This window comes from Pseudophryne corroboree, chromosome 6 (genome assembly GCF_028390025.1).
Source record: "Pseudophryne corroboree isolate aPseCor3 chromosome 6, aPseCor3.hap2, whole genome shotgun sequence".
NCBI lineage: Eukaryota > Metazoa > Chordata > Amphibia > Anura > Myobatrachidae > Pseudophryne > Pseudophryne corroboree.
The window spans coordinates 68,669,045-68,686,344 of NC_086449.1; positions in this window are offsets into that span (position 1 = coordinate 68,669,045).

Consider the following 17,300-nt stretch of genomic DNA (forward strand, 5'->3'; position numbering starts at 1 on the left):
TGCGTATGACTCTGCATCACCGACTGAGCAACGCTAGGTCTTCCTCAACCAGGATATCAAACTTGTAGAATTTAGCAAAAGTGTTTGACCCCGACCAAGTCGCCGCTCGGCAAAGCTGTAATGCCGAGACGCCTCGGGCAGCCGCCCAAGAAGAACCCACCTTTCTAGTGGAATGGGTCTTAACCGAATTTGGTACCGGCAATCCAGCCGTAGAAAGAGCCTGCTGAATCATATTACAGATCCAGCGAGCAATAGTCTGCTTCGAAGCAGGTGCGCCAATCTTATTAGCAGCATACAGGACAAACAGAGCCTCTGTTTTCCTAATTCTAGCCGTCCTGGCTACATAAATCTTTAAGGCCCTGACTACGTCCAGGGATCTGGAATCATCCAGGTCACTTGTAGCCACTAGGACGTGTCCTCAATTCAGCTCGATCCACATGAAAAATCAAGTAGGGGCTCTTGTGTGACAAAGCCGCCAATTCTGACACTCGCCTTGCTAATGCTAAGGCCAACACCATGACCACCTTCCAGGTAAGAAATTTCAACTCAACCTTGTTAAGCGGTTCAAACTAGTGTGATTTTAGGAACTGCAACACCACGTTCAGGTCCCATGGTGCCACTAGAGACACAAAAGGGGGCTGGATGTGCAGCACTCCCTTTACAAACGTCTGGACTTCTGGAAGAGAAGCCAATTCCTTCTGAAAGAAAATCGAGAGGGACGAAATCTGTACCTTAACAGAGCCTAATTTCAGGCCCATATCCACTCCTATCTGTAGGAAGTGGAGAAAACGACCCAGATGAAAATCTTCCGTAGGTGCATTCTTGGTCTCACACCAAGACACATACTTTCGCCAGATACGGTGATAGTGCTTTACCGTCACCTCCTTCCTAGCCTTTATTAAAGTAGGGATGACCTCTTCCGGAATCCCCTTTTTTGCTAGGATTCGGCGTTCAACCGCCATGCCGTCAAACGTAACCGCGGTAAGTCTTGAAATACACAGGGCCCCTGTTGCAACAGGTCTTCCCTCAGAGGAAGAGGCCAGGGATCTCCTGTGAGCATCTCTTGTAGATCCGAGTACCAGGCCCTTCGAGGCCAGTCTGGGACAACGAGTATCGTCTGTACTCTTCTTCGTCTTATGATTCTCAACACTTTTGTGATGAGAGGAAGAGGAGGAAACGCGTAAACCGATTTGAACACCCACGGTGTTACCAGAGCGTCTACTGCTACTGCCTGAGGGTCCCGAAACCTGGCACAATACCTCCGAAGCTTCTTGTTGAGGCGCGACGCCAACATGTCTATTTGAGGAGTTCCCCAAAGGCGCGTTACGTCTGCAAAGACTTCTTGATGAAGTCCCCACTCTCCTGGATGGAGATCGTGTCTGCTGAGGAAGTCCGCTTCCCAGTTGTCCTCTCCCGGAATGAAGACAGCCGACAGAGCGCTTACGTGATTTTCCGCCTAGTGAAGAATCCTGGTGGCTTCCGCCATCGCGGTTCACATGAGCCACTGCTGTGACATTGTCTGATTGAATCAGAACCGGTAAGTTTCGAAGAAGACTCTCCGCTTGTCGAAGGCCGTTGAAAATGGCCCTGAGTTCCAACACATAGATATGTAGACAGGACTCCTGGTCTGACCACAGTCCCTGAAAATTTCTTCCTTGTGTGACTGCTCCCCATCCTCGGAGGCACGCGTCCGTGGTAACCAGGATCCAATCCTGAATTCCGAACCTGCGACCCTCCAGCAGGTGAGTACTTTGCAACCACCACAGGAGAGACACCTTGGCCCCTGGGGACAGGGTTATTTTCCGATGTAAGTGCAGATGGGACCCGGACCACTTGTCCAGAAGGTCCCATTGAAAAGTCCTTGCATGGAACCTTCCGAAGGGAATGGCCTCGTAGGCCGCCACCATTTTTCCCAGAACTCGAGTGCATTGGTGAACTGACACCCTTTTCGTTTTTAGCAGGTCTCTGACCATGTTCTGGATGTCCTAGGCTTTCTCCAGTGGGAGAAAGACCTTAATTTGTTCCGTATCCAGTATCATACCTAGGAACGTTAGTCGAGTTGTCGGAATCAACTGTGACTTCGGTAGATTTAGAATCCAACCGTGTTGCTGGAGCACTCTCAGAGAGAGCGCCACACTGCTCAGCAATTTCTCTCTGGATCTTGCTTTTATTAGATCGTCCAAGTATGGGATAATTGTGACTCCATGCTTGCGCAGGACCTCCATCATTTCTGCCATTATCTTGGTGAAAATCCTCGGGGCCGTGGAAAGCCCAAACGGGAACGTCTGAAATTGGTAATGACAATGCTGTACAGCGAATCTCAGGTATTCCTGATGGGGGGAATATATGGGGACATGAAGGTACGCATTCTTTATGTCCAGAGACACCATATTGGCTATTATCGCTCTGAGTGATTCCATTTTGAATTTGAATCTTTTTATGTACAGGTTTAGGGATTTCAGATTCAAAATAGGTCTGACTGAACCGTCCGGTTTCGGGACCACAATTAGGGTTGAGTAGTAACCTCTCCCTTGCTGGTTCAGGGGAACCTTGATTATTACTTGCTGTAGACACAGCGTTTGAATTGCAGCTAAGACTACATCCTGTTCCGATGTGGAAGCTGGTAGGGCCAATTTGAAAAATCGGCGCGGGGGCACCTCCTCAAATTCCAGTTTGTAACCCTGGGAAACTATTTCAAACACCCAAGGATTCAGGCCTGAGCTGACCCAGGCCTGGCTAAAAAGTCGAAGACGTGCCCCCACCGGTGCGGACTCCCTCAGGGGAGCCCCAGCGTCATGCTGTGGGCTTTGGAGTAGCCGGTGAGGACTTTTGTTCCTGGGCACCTGCCGAAGCAGGTGCTCTTTTGCCTCTGCCCTTACCTCTGGCGAGGAAGGAGGATCCCCGACCTCTTCTGGACTTGTGCGACCGAAAGGACTGCATCTGATAGGGTGATACTTTCTTTTGCTGTTGGGGAATAAATGGTAAAAAGTTTGATTTACCTGCTGTAGCTGTGGAAACCAGGTCCGTCAGCCCATCCCCAAAGAATACATCTCCCTTATAGGGTACAACTTCCATATGTTTTTTGGAATCTGCATCAACCGCCCATTGGCGAGTCCATAAGGATCTTCTTGCAGAGATAGACATGGCATTGGCCCTAGAAGCCAGCAAACCAATGTCCCTTTGAGCATCCCTCATAAATAAGACTGCGTCTTTAATATGGGCTAGAGTTAAGAATATAGTATCCTTATCCATTTTATCAAAATCAGCTGCCAGCTCATCTGTCCAAGCTGAAATCGCGCTACACACCCATGCCGACGCAATTGTCGGTCTAAGGACTGCTCCAGTATGAGAATAAATACACTTTAAGGTAGTCTCTTGCCTGCGATCTGCAGGGTCCCTAAGGGCAGCTGTGTCAGGAGACGGTAGCGCCACTTTCTTGGACAAGCGCGTCAGGGCCTTGTCCACAGTTGGAGGTGATTCCCAACGCTCCCTGTCCTGTTTAGGGAAGGGGTAGGTCATAAAAATTCTTTTGGGTATCTGCGGTCTCTTTTCCGGAGTCTCCCAAGCTTTTTCAAAGAAATCATTCAGTTCATGAGATGTGGGAAAATTTATAATCTGTTTCTTTCCCTTAAACATGTGCACCCTTGTGTCGGGGTCCAAGGGTTCATCTGCAAAATGCAACACATTCCTTATTGCCACAATCATACACTGAATGGTTTTTGTCACCGTAGGGTGCAATTTCACTTCGTCATAGTCGACACTGGAATCAGAGTCCGTGTCGGTAGCAGTGTCTTGTGTTAAGGGACGCTTTTCACCCCCTGATGTCCCCCCTAATTCAGCCTTATCAAGCCTCTTATGTAAGGATGCCACACTTGCATTTAACATATGCCACATGTCCATCCATTCCGGAGTCGGCACAACCGACGGGGACACACCACTCATTTGCTCCACCTCCTCCTTGGAAAAGCCTTCCGCTTCAGACATGACGACACCACGTACCGACACCCCACACACACAGGGATTACCCTATAAGGGGAAAAAAAACCCAACCAGGCCCTTAGGAGAGAGAGAGTATGCCAGCACACACCCAGCGCTTAATAACACTGGAAAGATATGACCAGATAGCGCTTTTATATATAAAATGACCAGATTCCCACTCACTGCGCTCAAAGTGCCCCCCTCCTCTTTTTTCCAGCCTGAATGTTCAGCAGGGGAGAGACCAGGGAGCCAATGTTTTCCTCATGCAGCTTTTGTGGATAAAATGGCGCTGGTTAGTGCTGGGGATCAAGCTCCGCCCACCCGACTGCGGGCTTCGGTCCCGGTCGGTGATTTTTTTTTATAGAAAATGACGGGGGATCGTAGAATTACTGCCCAGCAGCCTAATCTACCTAGTCAGTGCCCAAATGTGAGGTTTATTGCTGCCCAGGGCACCCCCCCCCCCTGCACCCTTCAGTGTTGCTCTGTGTGTGAATGGGAGCAATGGCGCGCAGCTTACCGCTGCGCGCCTTACCTCATGAAGATCTGATGTCTTCTGCCTTCTCATACTCACCCGGCTTCTATCTTCGGCATCTGTGAGGACGACGGCGGCGCGGCTCCGGGACGAACCCCAGGTGAGACCTGTATTCCGACTCCCTCTGGAGCTAATGGTGTCCAGTAGCCTTAGAAACAGAGCCCAACCGTTAAGCCAGCCCTGCTTCTCTCCCCTCAGTCCCACGATGCAGGAAGCCTGTTGCCAATAGGACTCCCTGAAAATAAAAAACCTAACAAAATTCTTTTTCAACAGAAAACTCTGGAGAGCTCTCTGCAGTGCACCCATTCTCCTCTGGGCACAAGATCTAACTGAGGTCTGGAGGAGGGGCATAGAGGGAGGAGCCAGTGCACACCCATAGTAAAAGTTCTTTTTAGGTGCCCTATCTCCTGTGGAGCCCGTCTATACCCCACGGTCCTTACGGAGTCCCCAGCATCCTCTAGGACGTAAGAGAAATTCTTATCCCCTGCTTGCGGAGATAAGCTGCCATAACCACCATAATCTTGGTAAATACTCTTGGGGCTGTGGCTAACCCAAAAGGGTAGGGCCTGGAACTGAAAACTGGAACTGCTGAAAATGCTGCTGGAGGATAGCGAACCGAAAATAGGATTTTGGTTACCTACCGGTAAATCCTTTTCTAGTAGTCCGTAGAGGATGATGGGGTCCACATTAGTACCATGGGGTATAGACGAGTCCACCAGGAGCCATTGGCCCTTTAAGAGTTTGAGAGTGTGGGCTGGCTCCTCCCTCTATGCCACTCCAACCAGGCTCAGTCTAGAAATTGTGCCCGAGGAGATGGACATCTTCGAAAGAAGGATTATACACAGATAGTGGCGAGATTCATACCAGCTCACACATACAAGGCACAGCAAGCTAACGTAGCTTGAACACTCAGCAACCGCTAAAACATTACTTACCAAGTAACAATGCAGTACTCAACTAAAACAAAGTTGTACTGAACCAAATAACATTTGCAGGAAAACAAAGCGCTGGGCGGGTGCCCAGCATCCTCTACAGACTTTGGAAATACGAGGCACCATTAAACAACGACCATAGTGTAGTATTTCTTTAAAACACGCACTGGTTTTAATACACCGATAAAACTTACAAGAAATTAAAAGAACATAAGCATGTAATAAAATCCATAGGACAACACAGATGGTATATCACCCAGGAGTTCACTGCAGCCCCAGCAGATGGAAATGGAAGACGTGCACTATCTCTCCAGAAGTCCAATAGCATGCAGGATAGCAAAGGATGGTTGTGTCCAAAGTGTCCAAGGATCAATACAGATTAAAAGCAGGAGCCACGCTTAACGCGTATCGGACCAAGTGTCCTTCATCAGAAGCGTGTTTTAAAGAAATACTACACTATGGTCGTTGTTTAATGGTGCCTCGTATTTCCAAAATTTCATTCCACTGGAGAAAGAGGCATCTATCGTTACAGGTCTCCTGGGATACTTATACATTGTGTTTGAATCTTTGGCTGATTTGAGGAACGTCTAGAGTATAAACTGTTCCATCATCTCATGAGGATCTACCTACTAATAAGGGTGAATGAAAAATTTTTTCCAGTTGAATATAATTCCATTTCACATGATAATTAGATGAGCGCTAATTTTCAAGTGTAATAATTCTTTTCACCATTGTTCAGTTTTTGAAGTGTGGGGTCACTTCTATTTACACTAGATATAGCTGCACTTCAAGTTTTGTTGCGCATATTGTTGAAGACAACTGTCACAATATCCTCTACAGACTACAAGAAAAGGATTTACCGTTAGGTAACCCAAATCCTATTTTCTATTATATCCTAGAGGATGCTGGGGTCCACATTAGTAACATGGGGATGTACCAAAGCTCCCAGAACGGGAGGGAGTGCGCGGAGGCTCCTGCAGAACTGATTGGCCTCTGATGATCTGAAGTTCAGTCAAAGTACCGAACTTGTAAAACTTTGCAAAGGTGTTCAACCCAGACCAAGTTGCAGCTCGGCAAAGTTGCAGTGCCAAGACACCCCAGGCAGCCGCCCAGGAAAACCCCACCTTATGAGTAGAGTGGGCCTTAACAGATTTTGGACACGGCAGTCCTGCCGTAGAATAAGCGTGCTGGATAGTGTACCAAATCTAGCGAGAAAAAAAGTCTGCTTAGAAGCTGGACACCCAATTTTCTTGGGATCATATAGGACAAACAGAGAATCTGACTTTCTGTGACGAGAAGTTCTCTTCACATATCTTCAGAGCCCTTACAACATCCAAGGACTTTGATGAAATTGAGGAGTCAGTAGCCACTGGAACAATAGGTTGGTTGATATGAAATCCTGACACAACCTTCAGAAGAAACTGCTGACGTGTCCGGAGCTCAGCTCTATCTTCGTGGAAGATAAAGTATGGGCTTTTACAGGATAAAGCCCCCAATTCGGACATGCATATAGCAGAAACTAAGGCCAACACCGTGACCGCCTTCCATGTAAGAAATTTGACCTCAACCTCCTACAGAGACTCAAACCAATCCGACTGGAGGAACTGCAATACCACGTTAAAGGTCCCAAGGCGCCGTTGGCGGTACAAAGGGAGGTTGGATGTGCAGAACTCCCTTAAAAAAGTCTGAACCTCAGGGAGGGCAGCCAATTGTTTCTGAAAGAAAATGGATAGGGCCGAAATCTGGACCTCCACAGATCCTAACCTCAGGCCCATATCCACACGTGCTTGCAGGAAGAGGAGAAAACATCCGAGTTGAAACTCGACGGTAGGAAACTTCTTTGATTCACACCAAGAGACATATTTCTTCCAAATACGATGGTAATGTTTAGATGTTACCCCTTTCCTAGCCTGTATGAGGGTAGGAATGACCTTCTTCGCAATGTCCTTCCGAGCAAGTATCAGGAGCTCAACTTCCATGGCGTCAAACGTAGCCGCGATAAGTCTTGATAGGCGAACCGTCCCTGCTGCAGCAGGTCCTCCCGAAGAGGAAGAGGCCTCGGTTCTTCGTGCAGAAGATACAGAAGGTCAGCGTACCAAACCCTTCTTGGCCAGTCTGGGGCAATGAGGATCCCTTGAACCCTTGTTCTCCATATCAGCTTTAGGATTCTTGGGATGAGTGGGAATGGTGGAAACATGTACACTGACTGGAACACCCACGGAGACACCAGGGCGTCCACTGCCACTGCCTGAGGGTCCATTGACCTGGAACAATAACGCTGAAGCTTCTTGTTGAGAAGAGAGGCCATCATGTCTATTTGGAGTAATCCCCAAAGGTCTGTTATTTCCTTGAACACCTCCGGATGGAGATCTTGTCTGCTGAGGAAGTCTGCTTCCCAGTTGTCTACTCCCGGAATGAAGATGGCTGACAGCGTCAACGCATGTTTTTCTGTCCAGAGGAGTATTCTTGTCACCTCTGACATTGCCACTCTGCTCTTCGTTCCGCCCTGTCGGTTTATGTAAGCCACTGTTACGTTGTCTGACTACACTTGAATGGCCCGATTTCTTAGAAGATGGGCTGCCTGAAGAAGGCCGTTGTAGACGGCTCTTAGTTCCAGGATGTTGATGGGCAGGCTGGCTTCCAGGCTTGACCACCGTCCTTGGCAGGTTACGCTTTGAGTGACTGCTCCCCAGCCCCGAAGGCTCGCATCCGTGGTTAGAAGGACCCATTCCTGAATCCCGAACCTGCGACCCTCCGGAAGGTAACTGTAACCACCAGAGGAGCAAAATCCTGGCCCTCGGTGACAGACAAATTCTCTGGTGCATGTGGAGATGAGATCCCGACCACTTGTCCAGGAGATCCAGTTGGAAGGTCCGAGCGTGAAACCTCTCGTACTGGAGAGCTTTGTAAGAAGCCACCATCTTTCCCAACAGGTGAATGCATTGATGAACCGACACCCAGGCTGGCTTCAAGACATCCCGGACCATAGTTTGTATCACCAATGCCTTTTCCCATGGAAGAAACACCTTCTGCACTTCTGTGTCTACTATCATTCCCAGAAATGACAACCTCTGGGTTGGTTCCAAATGCGACTTTGGTAGGTTCAGAATCCAACCATGACTCTTGAGGAGGCGTGTTGTGGGAACAATGGACTGTAGCAGCTTCTCCTTGGACAATGCCTTTATCAGCAGATCGTCCAGATATGGAATGATGTTCAGCCCTTGTTTGCGGAGGAGAACCACCATTTCTGCCATCACCTTGGTAAACACCCTTGGTACTGTGGAGAGGCAGAATGGCAGGGCCTGGAACTGGAAATGACAGTCCAGCAATGCGAAACGGAGATAAGCCTGAAGTGGCAGCCAGATCGGAATGTGGAGGTACGCATCCTTGATATCTAGGGATACCAGGAATTGCCCCTCTTTCAGACCTGATATCACCGCCCTGAGAGACTTCATCTTGAACTACTTTAGAAAGGGGTTCAACGATTTTAGGTTCAGAATGGGCCTGACCGAACCATCCGGTTTCGGTACCACAAAAAGGTTTGAATAGTAACCTGTGACCTGCGCAGGAGGAGGAACTGGCACAATGACCTGTGCCTCCACCAGCTTTTGGACAGCTTCTTGTAGTACAGTGCTGTCTGCCAACAGAGTTGGTAAGCCTGATTTGAAATAACGATGAGGGAGACTTTGAAATTCCAGCCTGTATCCCTGGGATATAATATCTATCACTCAGGGATCCAGGCCGGACGATACCCAAATGTGACTGAAGTGTCTGAGTTTCGTTCCCACCGGCCCCACCTCCAGGCTGCGCAGTTCACCGTCATGCGGATGACTTTGGGGTACCTGAAGCAGGTTTTTGTTCCTGGGAACCTGCAGGTTTCTTGGACTTAACTCGACCTCCCCTAAAGAAGGTATTGGACGGTCTGGCCTTTCTAGGCTTGTTAGGCCGAAAGTACTGTGTTGCAGATGAAGAGAAGGATTTCTTTGGAGCAGGTGTTGCTGAGGGAAGAAACGAAGACTTACCCACTGTAGCCATGGATATCCACACGTCTAGAGCTTCCCCAAAGAGAGCCTGACCTGTATAGGGTAGGGACTCCACACTTTTCTGGATTACGCATCGGCCGAAACAGACATGGAAGAGATTCCCACAGCCATGGAACCCAGGTCTTTCATGGATTCTACCATAAAACCTGCTGAATCGTGTATGTTACGTAAATATAATGCAACCTCATTCCTATCCATCGTATCCAAATCCTCAAGTAAAGTAGCCGACCACTTTACTATTGCCTTTGCAATCCATACACTAGCAATAGTGGGATGTAATATGGCCCCGGAAGCAGTGTACAATGATTTAAGTGTGTTATCAATTTTTCTGTGAAGGTGAAGATTTACTTACCATCGGTTTATCAGCTTGTTTCATTTGAGAAGCTGCTGGGGGAAATGATATACCGTAGGTAGGGAGCTGCATGTATGGGTACCCTATACCTGGTACCGAAGTTGTAGGAATTATCCGTTCAGATATACTGGACAAAGTCTGTGCAAACATAGCCCAAGGTGGATCCATCTCTACCTGATGTTGTACAGGGATCTGCCTTGTGCTCTGCTGAAAAGCAAAACAATTTGCACATAAACTATCCTGAACCAGATCCTGAGAGGACAATACAGTTTTGCACGACAAACATGATATGAGTGTTGCTGTAAGTGTACCTTCGTCACCTTTGCCGCTCTTAGACATGATAAATAATTAGCACTCTCGCAGTCTGCTACACAATTTGTGACTGTAATCCCTTTAACCTTCTAAAGTGATAACAATCTGACCCTACCCATGCACCAGTATTGAGGATCAGAAGAAAACAACTGACAAACATATATTAAAAATGGGAGTTGGGCCAGGTTAGTACCTGGAAAGGAGACTTCCTTCCATTGCCAGTACATGCACTTTCTGGCTCTGGGCACACCACCAACTAGGACAATATAAAGAAAAAAACTGAATTTTTTCTTCCTAAATTCTTAAGGGTTTAAATTGCCCGATTTTGGTTTCCACATGTATGACTGTATTATCTTGACCAGTGCCCGATCGCCCTTTGCCTAGCCATCAACATATATTAAAGTCAGCAATCACACTAGCAGTCAGTCACATGTTATATATTAGTCATATAAGCATATAATCAACTACAAACACTTTTTAAAGTATGTAGGTGCACATTTACTGAATCCTGTATAAACAGATCTAACATTTCAGACGCAATGCAAAGAAAACCACAGTAAATATACACAAACTCATATGCAATAGGCACTTAACTATTCATACTTGACAAAGTAGATAGAAATTTAGTGCTGTACAGCCCGTACTCAGAGTGCGATACAGAGAGACTCGTCTCGCTTCCAGTGATCGATCAATACGTTAGCGAACGCTGAGTGGATCCAGACGCTACTAGTGTACATTGGCGCTCCAGGAACCTATAGCGGGCACAGACGCTCAGTGAACACAGACACACCGATCTTATGGTAACGTTCAGCACAGACGCAGTGATCACACAGCCGCCTATGATGCGACCGGAGTTCCCGTGGTAGCGCTTAGTGAACACGGACGCAGCGGCCTATGCTGCAACCGAGTCTCGTCTGGTAGCGTCTGAGACGGAAGCGAGAAAACAGTACATGGCAGGAGACTCGATGGAAACTGGTCATGAACCGAGGGGAGGGGCGACCAGGAGAGCGTCTGACTCCCCACCGCCGACATCAACCCTAGGGATCGCAGGCTCACGCCATTCCTTGTGCCTCTGATCCCTAAGGCCTAGCACTGGAGCACCCGTGGTGGTGGTGCGTCAGCTACTGTTTGGTAGTCTCCTCCCAAAACAGTGCGGCTGTGTCCGTATTCCATCTACTAAGCGGAATCGATGCCTTACCTTCCCTCCCTGCTCCGGCCACAGTCTGGTAACGTCTGATGGACCTGCTAGTATATCCGACAAACGCCAGCCAAAACAGCACTGTACTCGTGGGTAAGCGTTGTCGCGATCCGGCGGAGAGTTGTTTGAGCGACTCTTTCCAATATGCGTATAAGACACTGTTTGGAAAGATCACTCGAAAAAACAAACAACCCGTAAGACTATAAAAATAGGATTTTAATACCTACCGATAAATCCTTTTCTCTTAGGCTGTAGAGGATGCTGGGGATGCTTCAAGAAACATGGGGTATAGACGGGATCCGCAGGAGACATGGGCACTTTAAGACTTTAAAAGGGGTGTGAACTAGCTCCTCCCTCTATGCCCCTCCTCCAGACTCCAGTTAGATTCTGTGCCCAGTGAGATTGGATGCACACTGAGAGGCTCTCCAGAGTTTCTTAGAAAAAGACTTATGTTAGGTTTATTATTTTCAGGGAGCACTGCTAGCAACAGGCTCCCTGCAGCGTGGGACTGAGGGGAGAGAAGCAGACCTACTTCTGTGAGTTTCAAGGCTCTGCTTCATAGGCTACTGGACACCATTAGCTCCAAAGGGTCTGATCGCTAGGTACGCCTAGATGCTCGTTCCCGGAGCCGCGCCGTCACCCCCCTCGTTGAGCCTCTATGCCACTCATCCAGACTCCAGTTATAGGAACTGTGCCCAGGGAGACGGACATTTCAAAGAAATAATTTATTGATAAACCACGGTGAGCATTTTACCAGCTTACACCTCCAGTATGCCGCAGAAAGTGGCATTCAATAGAACACCAGCCGACAGCATGAAGAATATGCAGCACTACGCTGACATAAAAAGTAACACAATCTATGTGTGTAAACACAACCAGTAACAGCATAATGCATGCTATGGCCTGAATAACGTCAGCAACAGGCTGACTCAACCACAACACACCATGGGTGTAAACATACCCAATGACTGCAGATATAGTACGCACTGGGACGGGCGACCAGCATCCTCTACGGACTAAGAGAAAAGGATTTACCGGTAGGTATTAAAATCCTATTTTCTCATATGTCCTAGAGGATGCTGGGGATGCTTCAAGAACCATGAGGTTTATACCATAGCTCTAGAACGGGCGGGAGAGTGCGGATGACTCTACAGCACCGATTGACCCAACAAGAGGTCCTCATCAGCCAGGATATTAAACTTGCAAACTTCGCAAAGGTGTTTGAACCCGACCAAGTAGCTGCTCGGCAGAGTTGTAATCCCGAGACCCCCCGGGCAGCCGCCCAGGATGAGCCCACCTTTCTGGTTGAATGGACCTTCACCGATTTTGGTAACTGTAATCCAGCTGTAGAATGAGCCTGCTGAATCATATTACAGATCCAGTGTGCAATAGTCTGCTTGGAAGCAGGAGCCCCAATCTTGTTGGGAGCCCACAGGACAAACAGAGCCTCTATTTTCCTAATCTGAGCCGATCTAGCGAGATAGATTTTCCAAGCTCTGACCACATCGAGAGACTTTGATTCCGCCAAGGCGTCAGTAGCCACTGGCACCACAACAGGCTGGTTTACGTGAAACGACGAAACCACTTTTGGCAGAAATTGCTGACAAGTTCTCAACTACGCTCTAGGGGGGTCATTCCGAGTTGTTCGCTCTGTATTTTTTTGTCGCAACGGAGCGATTAGTTGCTAATGCGCATGCGCAATGTCCGCAGTGCGACTGCGCCAAGTAAATTTGCTTTGCAGTTAGGTATTTTACTCACGGCATTACAAGGTTTTTTTCTTCGTTCTGGTGATCGTAATGTGATTGACAGGAAGTGGGTGATTCTGGGCGGAAACTGGTCGTTTTATGGGCGTGTGCGAAAAAACACTACCGTTTCTGTGAAAAACGCGGGAGTGGCCGGAGAAACGGAGGAGTGTCTGGGCGAACGCTGGGTGTGTTTGTGACGTCAAACCAGGAACGACAAAGCACTGAACTGATCGCAGATGCCGAGTAAGTCTGGAGCTACTCAGAAACTGCTAAGAAGTGTCTATTCGCAATTTTGCTAATCTTTCGTTCGCAATTTTGATAAGCAGCTTGCGAGCAAACAACTCGGAATGAGGGCCTATCTGCATGGAAGATTAAAATAAGAATTTACTCACCGGTAATTCTATTTCTCGTAGTCCGTAGTGGATGCTGGGAACTCCGAAAGGACCATGGGGAATAGCGGGCTCCGAAGGAGGCTGGGCACTCTAGAAAGATTTATGACTACCTGGTGTGCACTGGCTCCTCCCACTATGACCCTCCTCCAAGCCTCAGTTAGGACACTGTGCCCGGACGAGCGTACACAATAAGGAAGGATTTTGAATCCCGGGTAAGACTCATACCAGCCACACCAATCACACCGTATAACTCGTGATATTATACCCAGTTAACAGTATGAAACAATTGAGCCTCTCAACAGATGGCTCAACAATAACCCGATTTAGTTAACAATAACTATGTACAAGTATTGCAGATAAACTGCACTTGGGATGGGCGCCCAGCATCCACTACGGACTACGAGAAATAGAATTACCGGTGAGTAAATTCTTATTTTCTCTGACGTCCTAGTGGATGCTGGGAACTCCGAAAGGACCATGGGGATTATACCAAAGCTCCCAAACGGGCGGGAGAGTGCGGATGACTCTGCAGCACCGAATGAGAGAACTCCAGGTCCTCCTTAGCCAGGGTATCAAATTTGTAGAATTTTGCAAACGTGTTTGCCCCTGACCAAGTAGCAGCTCGGCAAAATTGTAAAGCCGAGACCCCTCGGGCAGCCGCCCAAGATGAGCCCACCTTCCTTGTGGAATGGGCATCGACAGATTTTAGCTGTGGCAGGCCTACCACAGAATGTGCAAGCTGAATTGTACTACAAATCCAACGAGCAATAGTCTGCTTAGAAGCAGGAGCACCCAGCTTGTTGGGTGCATATAAAATAAACAGCGAGTCAGATTTTCTGACTCCCGCTGTCATGGAAACATATATTTTCAGGGCCCTGACAACGTCTAGCAACTTGGAGTCCTCCAAGTCCTTAGTAGCCGCAGGCACCACAATAGGCTGGTTCAGGTGAAACGCTGACACCACCTTAGGGAGAAACTGGGGACGAGTCCTCAATTCTGCCCTATCCATATGGAAAATCAGATAAGGGCTTTTACATGATAAAGCCGCCAATTCTGATACTCGCCTGGCCGAAGCCAAGGCCAATAACATGACCACTTTCCACGTGAGATATTTCAGATCCACGGTCTTTAGTTGCTCAAACCAATGTGATTTTAAGAAACTCAACACCACGTTGAGATCCCAAGGTGCCACAGGAGGCACAAATGGGGGCTGAATATGCAGCACTTCTTTTACAAATGTCTGAACTTCAGGTACTGAAGCTAGTTCTTTTTGAAAGAAAATCGACAGAGCCGAGATCTGTACCTTAATGGAACCTAATTTTAGGCCCATATTTACTCCAGCTTGCAGGAAATGCAGAAATCGACCTAGTTGAAATTCCTCTGTTGGGGCCCTTTCGGCCTCACACCATGCAACATATTTCCGCCATATGCGGTGATAATGATTTGCTGTAACCTCTTTCCTGGCTTTAATAAGCGTAGGAATGACTTCTTCCGGAATGCCCTTTTCCTTTAGGATCCGGCGTTCAACCGCCATGCCGTCAAACGCAGCCGCGGTAAGTCTTGGAACAGACAGGGCCCTTGCTGTAGCAGGTCTTGTCTGAGCGGCAGAGGCCACGGGTCCTCTGAGATCATCTCTTGAAGTTCCGGGTACCACGCTCGTCTTGGCCAATCCGGAACCCCGAGAATTGTGTTTACTCCTCGCCTTCTTATTATTCTCAATACCTTTGGTATGAGAGGCAGAGGAGGGAACACATAAACTGACTGATACACCCACGGTGTCACTAGAGCGTCCACAGCTATTGCCTGAGGGTCTCTTGACCTGACGCAACACCTCTCTAGTTTTTTGTTTAGGCGGGACACCATCATGTCCACCTGTGGACAATCCCACTGATTTACAATCATTTGGAAGACTTCTAGATGAAGTCCCCACTCTCCCGGGTGGAGGTCGTGCCTGCTGAGAAAGTCTGCTTCCCAGTTGTCCACTCCCGGAATGAACACTGCTGACAGTGCTAGTAGATGATTTTCCGCCCATCGGAGAATTCTTGTGGCTTCTGCCATTGCCATCCTGCTTCTTGTGCCGCCCTGTCGATTCACATGGGCGACTGCCGTGATGTTGTCTGACTGGATCAGCACCGGCTGGTGTAGGAGCAGGGATTTTGCTTGACTTAGGGCATTGTACATGGCCCTTAGTTCCAGAATATTTATGTGAAGGGAAGTCTCCTGACTTGACCATAGTCCTTGGAAGTTTCTTCCCCTTGTGACTGCCCCCCAGCCTCGAAGGCTGGCATCCGTGGTCACCAGGACCCAGTCCTGTATGCCGAATCTGCGGCCCTCTAGAAGATGAGCACTGTGCAGCCACCACAGAAGAGACACCCTGGTTCTTGGAGACAGGGTTATTAAACGATGCATCTGAATATGCGATCCGGACCACTTGTCCAACAGGTCCCACTGAAAGATTCTGGCATGGAACCTGCCGAATGGAATTGCCTCGTAAGAAGCTACCATCTTTCCCAGGACCCGCGTGCAGTGATGCACCGATACCTGTTTTGGTTTCAGGAGGTCTCTGACTAGAGAAGACAACTCCCTGGCTTTCTCCTCCGGGAGAAACAATTTTTTCTGGACTGTGTCCAGAATCATACCCAGGAACAGTATACGTGTAGTCGGAACCAGCTGTGACTTTGGGATATTCAGAATCCAGCCGTGCTGGCGCAGCACTTCCTGAGATAGTGCTACTCCCACCAACAACTGTTCCTTGGACCGTGCCTTTATTAGGAGATCGTCCAAGTACGGGATAATTAAAACTCCCTTTTTTCGAAGGAGTATCATCATTTCGGCCATTACCTTGGTAAACACCCTCGGTGCCATGTACAGTCCAAACGGCCGTGTCTGGACTTGGTAATGGCAAACCTGTACCACAAATCTGAGGTACTCCTGGCGAGGATGGTAAATGGGGACAAGCAGGTAAGCACCCTTGATGTCCCGGGATACCATGTAATCCCCCTTGTCCAGGCTTGCAATAACCGCCCTGAGCGATTCCATCTTGAACTTGAATTTTTTTATGTATGTGTTCAAGGATTTTAAATATAAAATGGGTCACACCGAACCATGCGGTGTCGGTACCCCAAACCGTGTAGAATAGTAACCCCGTCCTTGTTGAAGTAGGGGCACCTTGAGTATTACCTGCTGGGAATACCGCTTATTAATTGCCTCTAGCACAGCCTCCCTGCCTGACGGAGTAATCGGCAAGGCATATTTGAGGAAACGGCGGGGGGGGAAGGAGACATCTCGAATTCCAGCTTGTACCCCTGAAATACTACTTGAAAGAAACAGGGATCCACCTGTGAGCGAGCCCACTAATTGCTGAAATTTTTGAGACGGCCCCCCCACCGTACCTGGCTACACCTGTGGAGCACCCGCGTCATGCTGTGGACTCACAGGAAGCGGGGGAAGAATTTTGATTCTGGGAACAGGCTGACTGGTGCAGCTTTTTCCCTCTTCCCTTGTCTCTGTACTGAAAGGAAGCGCCATTTGACCCGCTTGCTTTTCTGAAGCCGAAAGGACTGTACCTGATAATACAGTGCTTTCTTAGTCTGTGAGGAAACCTGAGGTAAAAATATTTCTTCCCAGCAGTTGCTGTGGATACGAGGTCCCAGAGACCATCCCCAAATAATTCCTCACCCTTATAAGGCAGAATCTCTATGCGGCTTTTAAGTCAGCATCACCTGTCCAGTGACAGGTCTCTAATACCCTCCTGACAGAATGGACATTACATTCATTTTGGATGCCAGCCGGCAAAATATCCCTCTGTGCATCCCT